This window comes from Littorina saxatilis, linkage group LG6, assembly GCF_037325665.1.
Source record: "Littorina saxatilis isolate snail1 linkage group LG6, US_GU_Lsax_2.0, whole genome shotgun sequence".
NCBI classification, from domain to species: domain Eukaryota; kingdom Metazoa; phylum Mollusca; class Gastropoda; order Littorinimorpha; family Littorinidae; genus Littorina; species Littorina saxatilis.
Window position 1 is genome coordinate 15,037,580 of NC_090250.1, and position 9,550 is coordinate 15,047,129.

The window sequence follows — 9,550 nt, forward strand, 5'->3', positions numbered from 1 at the left end:
TCGATTCCTTTTTTCGCCACATATGTATTGTCGTGTAAGGGGGTAGATGCGTGTACTGGCTGATTTTTTATTTTTTTACTTCGGTCAGATACAGATGATTGGAACAAAAACTTGTCAAGGATTTCAGAATTTAATAGATCTGTAAAGGTTTTACAGGATGGGTCCTGTTACAATACAGACTGAATGTGCGCAAGATGAACTTTTGATTAAACATACACACAGTGACACAAATGAATCTCTTGATTTTGTTATACGGCGAATGTCCAGTTTCCACCACCACGTCTGTGGTATGTTATTATACTGTTTGATTGAATAGACTGACGTGCATTCTCTCGCAAATGTGCGCGCGTGTGTGTTTGTCTGTGCCTCAGACTTATTAATCAAAGATGATGTTGCACATTGCAGATCTATGCGACAGGAGCAAGTGGACAAGACAGCTACATTTGTCTGAGCGAAGATCCAACGGTAAGCTCTTTTAGCCGAAGACAGCGAGCCTGGGTGCATGCATGCAAGCTTCTATCATGTTCGTGTGAGTGCTGCAGGGCTATTAGACGACTTTTCATTATTCTTGATTTGGAGATCCATGCAGGGTATTAGAAAGTGCAGAATATACACGTTTGAACAAATACGATGTGTGTTTGCTCTGAAAAAATGAAAAAAAACGCAACAAACAAACATTGTATTTGTTTAAAGGACATCCACAACCATGCAAATTACTTCTGCATCTGTTGAACCAATTATTTTATATATGGTATTCATTAACTTCAGTTTATGTTCTGCCTTTCCAGTAAGTGGCAATTTTGTAAATTGAATGGTCTGACTTTTGTGCAATTTTAATTTTTTTCTCCAAAATCGGGGGTCGACTAAACAGAACGAGTTTTGACATTGAGCGGTTGCCATTTTTACCTAATTTAAACCCTTCAGGCTTTTACCTTTTTGATTATTTTGAATGTCTGAGTATGTAAAAACATCCCCTTCAACCCCCAGGCTATCGATGACCTGAAGAAAGCATGCAGTTACAGCTAGGTTCAGGGCAATCCTCAGACACGAAAGCGTTGGTGTCATTGGTGATGCAAAAGTTAGATAATTTAACCTACAAATTTGCCACTTTGTGAACTGCACATGCATAAATTCAAGTTTAAGTATGCTGAATATGAAGTTATCCAGTCAATTGGTGTAGAAGTTATAGCATTTCTGTCAGTTAACAGTATTTAAAATCTCTAAAGTAAAATCTGACATATTCGAAAGTTTTGCATAAACACCCACTGACCCAGACAATTTTTACGATATTCTCCTAAGCTTCTCCACTTCTCAGCCCTGTCTTGGAAATGAATTCGAATAAGGCAGTCAAAATAACTTAGTTTGGAGCACCCATCAATCAGAATAAGCATTAACTTTTGACACAGGAAATATCTTCTACCGAAAGCTCTCCATGTTTTATTCTACATTTTTCCTGCATAATGGTAACAAATTAAATGATAAATCTAAACAACGAAGTGACTGTGGTAAGATGAACAAAGTTAAAAAACAAAGGATTACTGTAAATGGTTTACGAATCGAAATCTAAACAAGTTTTAATGATAAGTAAAATGATAAAAAAAAATAAAATAAAAAAAAGCTAACGTCCTCGCATTTGTCCAGAATTATTCCATGTTTAACATGGGAACAGAGGGATAATTGGTCTAAAGAATTTTTAAAAAGGAGGGTTAGGGTATCCCTAACCCTCTTTGGACTATCTGTATGCAATGCCCGCTACAGGTGAAAGACTTTTGTGGAAGCCATGGAAGAATGCATCGCTGTTGTGCTGGTTCAGCTTGAGGTCCTGTCCTAGCGAATATCCTGCACACACAAAAACACGACTTTTTAAGCCACGTATGTTGCATTCCGTGACATTGTGCCTGATAATAATGACAGATTTTGTTGATATACATTTTTTTAAGACACCCCATATAATATTGTTTGACAATCTCTTTCAACATAGTTTACGAATCACCAATGTGTATACAAACGCAAATAACCCACAGGTCAATAAATTACTTTCCAGAGAGAGAGAGAGAGAGAGAGAGAGAGAGAGAGAGAGAGAGAGAGAGAGAGAGAGAGAGAGAGAGGGGGAGAGAGAGAGAGAGAGAGAGAGAGAGAGAGAGAGAGAGAGAGAGAGAGAGAGAGAGAGAGAGATTAAAACTAGAAAATGTGTGCTATGTAAAACAAGGATAATCACTGTCAAATCGTTGCTTGTACCTGCATGGTGTTTACTGCGCTATATACACAACCTGTTTTATTTCATTTTTTTTTTTTTTGGGGTGGGGGGGGGGGGGGGGGGGATGTTTTGTGATGAGGGTTTTTTCAAAGCCTTTACTGCTTTAGTCATTGAATCCACCCGACTTCGATTTATTGTTCAGTGATGGGTAATTGTGTGACCAACTATGTAAGTTAGTGATTGTTCTGGCTTCATACAATGACATTGCATTAATTTTATAAGTGTATGTGTGTGTGTTTCAGGCAAAAGCTGATATTACAGTCCTAGTTGTATGCAGTACCTCTGCTTCTTCGTTCAGGAATCAAAGTATACAATCTAAACCGATTATTTTGTTCAATAATGTTCAGCTTACCATCCCGAAGAAGGCAGCAACGTGCCGAGATATTGATTATAAATATTAACGTACCTAACCTGGTTACTGGTGTGTTTTCTTTTTATTTCAATAATGTAAATGTGTGACAACTTGCAGGGTACTTGATGTTCAGAGCAATTTTTCTGGCAAAAGACCTTTTATGGATCAAAGTTTTCTTTTGTCGTGGTGCACAAGTCAATCAATTTGGTTGATAAATAATTTGTGCTGCTTTTTCCCTGGTTCCAAAACGTAGTATGTATTACCGGTACCGCATGTCCTTACCTGTCATTGGCATCACATGATTCTCTGCAAGCAGTCTTTTGTGGAAATACGTCATTTAACACTTGCACTTATAGTAGGGCTGATGGGGTCTATGTCGACCAAAAGAGTGGTATTCTCTGTAGGTCGAGTTCCTGTAGGTGGATTCCCTGTATACCTAAGACTTTAAAATTGGCAATCTAGTATACAGGGAATCCCACAGGGTGCAGTTTTTCAATAAAACTTGCAAACCATACTCGAATTTCTAAGAGATATCAACAAGTCGCGTAAGGCGAAAATACAATATTTAGTCAAGTAGCTGTCGAACTCACAGAATGAAACTGAACGCAATGCCATTTTTCAGCAAGACCGTATACTCGTAGCATCGTCAGTCCACCGCTCATGGCAAAGGCAGTGAAATTGACAAGAAGAGCGGGGTAGTAGTTGCGCTAAGAAGGATAGCACGCTTTTCTGTACCTCTCTTTGTTTTAACTTTCTGAGCGTGTTTTTAATCCAAACATATCATATCTCTCTTTGTTTTAACTTTCTGAGCGTGTTTTTAATCCAAACATATCATATCTATATGTTTTTGGAATCAGGAACCGACAAGGAATAAGATGAAAGTGTTTTTAAATTGATTTGGACAATTTAATTTTGATAATAATTTTTATATATTTAATTTTCAGAGCTTGTTTTTAATCCGAATATAACATATTTATATGTTTTTGGAATCAGCAAATGATGGAGAATAAGATAAACGTAACTTTGGATCGTTTTATAAATTTTTATTTTTTTTTACAATTTTCTGATTTTTAATTACCAAAGTCATTAATTAATTTTTAAGCCACCAAGCTGAAATGCAATACCGAAGTCCGGGCTTCGTCGAAGATTACTTGACAGACACACAGACACACAGACACACGCACATACACCACGACCCGCAACATAAACGAAAGCATGGTACAGTGCCGCTTGTTTGTGGTCTATCTTTTCGCGGCAGATGCGTAACAATTGCAGTACATACCCCAAGCGAAGTCGTCCATCTGTGTGTACATGATTCTCTCTCTCTCTCTCTCTCTCTCTCTCTCTCTCTCTCTCTCTCTCTCTCTCTCTCTCTCTCTCTCTATTTCTCTCTCTCTCTCTGTCTTAAAATGTGTCATCGATGACGTGTTTTCATACTTGCTAATATATGCGGCAGGCTAATCATGACGTCAAATTGAAACTTCTTGAAGTCTCTCAGAAAGGGACATGAAAACCATGTGGGGGTTAGAAAAGTTATTCAATTGTGTAAATAAAGGTATTTTGTTACAGGGCATTTACGCAGACGTCGCAGTTCAAAATATCGTTTTAGATCTGATTTTGTACAGCAGCCTGCATGTGTGATTCAGAATCGTCTGCCCTTTTTCGGTTTAACATTTTATGGACGATTCCTATGAGACTGCTCAATCATAACTGATGACAAATTCAGAAACAGATGATGGTTTTAAGTAGGCTACAGTAATGATTCGTTAAAAATGTCAAGCCACTCGTCGATCATTCACACTCAAAGAACCCAAGCCAAATCTGCTCTGGTTCCGAGCAGCTTTTTCCAACTGATAAGCTTTATGTGTTTGTTTGTTTATCGTCAGATTACCCTGAAATCTCCAGGCAACCGATAAAAAAAAAAGAGAACAGTTTAGAAGAATGTCGTTTTAGATCTGATTTTGTACAGCAGCCTGTGTGATTCGTTTTCCAAAACTTGGCTCTGTTTTGCAATCCACTTCGAAAGATCAATTATAATTTCAGACTTATTTAATAATACAAAATTGTACTTCAAAGGCAAAATCATCTTCTTCTTTTGCGTTCCCGCAAAGCCAAAATGAATAAACAACCGTAACACTGTAGACACTTGATTTCTCTTCGTCATTGTGTAACATAATTTCACGACTCTCTTCCGTCACGTCATTCATATCAAAGATAAAATGGGACCCCCTGAAACAAACCGCCAAAGAAAATACAAGACCGGTGACTGAGTTTAATTAAAAGAAGCCCAAAAGCAAAGCCCTAGTTTGCTGAAGCTTTGAGATTTCTGTTAAGATTAATTAATTTCCTGGTTTGAAAGTCTTTTTCTCGCGACTTTTTGTCCCTCCCCGAAAGAGGGCGCTACGGTCGTAGATCTTTTGGTGATGTGATGGCGATGAAAGAGATGATAACAAAAAGGACCCGCGAATAATTTTGATTGAAGTCCTCGAACGGAGAGAAAAGGGAAAAGCGGTTCAATGAATGGGGGGCGAGTCTTTTTCCAGATCCAGAAGGTCCATCAGTATGTTTGGCTGTGTGGCGGCGGTTGATTGAGACCGTTAAAGACCCACGCAAGGTTAGTGTCTCTGCTAATGGTGACATAACGTAGTGCGCGACGATCAATAAGGAATTCATCGTGGGTTACAAAAGAGACGCTTTTGTTGTTGCTGATGTCCTATATCGCCTTGAGGTGGGCGATTAGTAAGAATTCATTATTATCATTGTTATCTATTTTAACGAGCAGGATTCTGTTTACGGAATAGCTGAGACAAAATGTGCCCAAGGTTGAATTGAATGTAATTTATTGTATTGTCTTGTATTATCTTGTCTTCTCTTGTCTTGTCTTGTCTTGTATTGATTAAATAAAAGATGGATTGTATTGTATTGTATTGTATTGTATTGTGATGTATCTTATCCTGCATACGTGAGAGAGACACTCGTGAGATAATAATCGTTCAAATCACACGTGTGTATATCATGTAAATGAGGTCATGTCAAGCAAGTCTGGCAGGAACCTGTTTTTACCACTGCTTATGTTGCCAAAGTCACCGAGACAAACGTCATTATAGAAAACAAAAATTGCGCTCGCTAATTACCCTCGATGAATTTGTAGAACTTACACGTCACGCCACACTTTCAGAGTGACGTTTCTTTGCTTTGACGTAATAGATTGCATGAGGCTTTAGACGAGATCCAGGTTCCAAAACAAGCGTCTTCCATTTAGCTGCCTCGACTGCAGGACATTATCAGTAAAATACACGTAAGTACAGTATGTAGGATAAACAGAATACTACATGGCTTGCTGTTTCGTACCAGATTTACACTCGTTGCTTTTTCAAATAGTGAACAGCTCGCTTTCGCTCGCAGTTCAATATTTAAAAAAACCAACTCGTGTAAATCTGGTACAGCACAACAAGCCATGTAGTATTCTTTATGTATGGTATTGAAAAAATATAAGATGTATTGTATTGTATTTTATTGTAATTTATTGTATTATATTAATATATAACCGGCACGGTTGGCCTAGTGGTAAGGCGTCCGCCCCGTGATCGGGAGGTCGTGGGTTCGAACCCCGGCCGGGTCATACCTAAGACTTTAAAATTGGCAATCTAGTGGCTGCTCCGCCTGGCGTCTGGCATTATGGGGTTAGTGCTAGGACTGGTTGGTCCGGTGTCAGAATAATGTGACTGGGTGAGACATGAAGCCTGTGCTGCGACTTCTGTCTTGTGTGTGGCGCACGTTATATGTCAAAGCAGCACCGCCCTGATATGGCCCTTCGTGGTCGGCTGGGCGTTAAGCAAACGAACAAACAAACAAACATTATTGTACTGTATTGAGAAAATAAAAGATGTATTGTATTGTATTGTATTGTATTGTATTGTATTGTATTGTATTGTATTGTATTGTATTGTATTGTATTGTATTGTACGACGACGACGAAAGAATTAACGAACGAACGATGATGATGATGATGATGATGATGATGATGATGATGATGATGATGATGATGATGATGATGATGATGATGATGATGATGATGATGGACGATGATGATGATGATGATGATGATGATGATGATGATGACGACGGTGATGATGATGATGATGATGATGATGATGATGATGATGATGAATAGCGGAACGTCCTGCTCTCCAGCTACGATTCGGTTCATCGTAGTTTTTTGAGTGGTGGCGGCTATAATGCGTCTAGCGGTCGAAACCCGTTAGAATTCTAGAATTTAAAATATGTGATCTTACAAACGCGAGCACGGTTCACTGCTGTCATGGTTTGGTTCATTGCCAGATGCTTTCTGTCCTGGCGGGTATGTGGCGTACGACCAGCAGACAAAACCCGTTCAATTCTAGTAATTAAAATATGTGATGTAGCAAACGCGAGCACGTTTTACTGCTGTCAGGGGCGAAACGTAGGACCAAGCGATACTGCTGCCGTCCCATGATCTCACCCTCGTACATAAGGCTTAGGGTCAGATTAGGTGCTCCATGCGTCGGCAATGAAACATAACGGTCTCCAGGTCGACAAAAAGACTGAAAAAAAGAGATTTGTTTTTGTTTGTTTGTTTGTTTGTTTGCTTAACGCCCAGCCGACCACGAAGGGCCATATCAGGACGGTGCTGCTTTGACATATAACGTGCGCCACACACAAGACAGAAGTCGCAGCACAGGCTTCATGCCTCACCCAGTCACATTATTCTGACACCAGACCAACCAGTCCTAGCACTAACCCCATAATGCCAGACGCCAGGCGGAGCAGCCACTAGCTATATATTGCCAATTTTAAAGTCTTAGGTATGACCCGGCCGGGGTTCGAACCCACGACCTCCCGATCACGGGGCGGACGCCTTACCACTAGGCCAACCGTGCCGGTCCTATTTGTTTTTGAGCTCCACTGGCTTTTCAACAGATTATAACTTTGGTCTCCTTCCATGTTTGGGGTGAGAGGTGTTGGGGGCCCGGGGATAGAGGGTGTGTGGTAAGAACTGACGTCGACGTCTTCGAAACTGTGAGTTTCCTAAGCTGACACAGTGACCAAGATGTATGTACATCTCTCTCTACCTTAGAAAGTAGATTTAGTGTTGTTTCATAAATAATATTTGTTGCTTCATGTTGATTTTTGTTGAGCGCATGGTTTATGAGTCAGTAGGTGGCCCCGTCTGAGCTTTGCTCAAGGTCGAAGACATGGGGGAAGAAGATACGTTTAGAAAGGAAGATTTAAAAATGTGGACTTTGGCTAGATTTTAGAGAGATAAAATAAATTAGTCTGGACCGATACATTGTTATATAAGTATGTCTTGGTATGTTTAAGGTTCGATTTTTTTGTTCGGGGTGAAATGGACAGGGCGCGAGGGGAGAGGGGGGTGGGGGACCCTGGATGCACGTGGGATACGTGATCTAGGCTACACAACAATTAATGCAGCGATAGAAAATTAAAATGGCAACTGTGACCTCAACGAGAACGCCTCTAGTGAGTGAAAAACAAATGCTGGGCATGTTTCTTTGAAGATTTGTACAAACAAGTAGAAAAGATGGCGTTACTTCTTGGCGAATTTCCGGTACTTCGATCAAGATCGAAGAAGGTGTCATCATTTTCTTTTCTTTGGTTTTCGTTAAACATCGGACGGGGCGGGGATGTAGCTCAGTCGGTAGCGCGCTGGATTTGTATCCAGTTGGCCGCTGTCAGCGTGAGTTCGTGCCCACGTTCGGCGAGAGATTTATTTCTCAGAGTCAACTTTGTGTGCAGACTCTCCTCGGTGTCCGAACACCCCCGTGTGTATACACGCAAGCACAAGACCAAGTGCGCACGAAAAAGATCCTGTAATCCATGTCAGAGTTCGGTGGGTTATAGAAACACGAAAATACCCAGCATGCTTCCTCCGATAACGGCGTATGGCTGCCTAAATGGCGGGGTAAAAAACGGTCACACACGTAAAATTCCACTCGTGCAAAAAACACGAGTGTACGTGGGAGTTTCAGCCCACGAACGCAGAAGAAGAAGAAGAAGAAGTTAAACATCGGACAATTTTTTTGTTTAGTTTATTGTATATTTTCTGTAGGTAACAGCTTGTCAGTAATCGAATCTAGAACAAAATAATACTTTAAAAGAAGGGTCGTGATGCACTCTTACATTGCACTTTTTACAGAACACTATTTCAAAACAGTTTAATTACCCTATTTCTGCATCCTAAAAGGGTCAGTTAATTCAATTTTTTACCTTGCAGCTAATAATATCAAGCAATTATTTTAATGAAACCAATCAGAATGCACTTTTCAATTGAAATAATGAATTGGTAGATGACGATTTAATTTTGGCAGAAGTCACTGAATTGTCACGTTTTCATTATCTACGTGTACTGCTAATTCGCACAGTCCATTTAAACATTATTCATGTAAAACGGAATCAAATTGTAATTCCCATTCCTCCTCCTCGTGTGTATATTAGAAATTATAATGGATTCGACGCATCCAATTGCGTCGCAAAATATTTGTTCTTCGAGTAGTCATTCAAGTTGTTTGCTTTATTTTTAATTTGATTGTTATACTAGATCCTTGTTTGCTTGTACCAAGTAAACTGAACTGGCAAAACTGTCCATTAGTTTAAAAACTTAAAAAGGAAAATTGGTCGGGACACTGACACTACTTTGTCAACCTTTCATTTTCATTCTGCACGAAAAGTGTGTGTGTGTGTGTGTGTGTGTGTGTGTGTGTGTGTGTGTGTGTGTGTGTGTGTGTGTGTGTGTGTGCGTGCACGCGCGCCCGTGTGTGTGTGTGTGTACGTGCGTGTGTGCTTGTGTGTGTCTGTACCAGTCCTGTATCTGTATCCATGCAAATTTGCAGTGCAGTGCGAGTGAGAAAGCGACGATGTTATGTGCCCCCTCATATCAAACA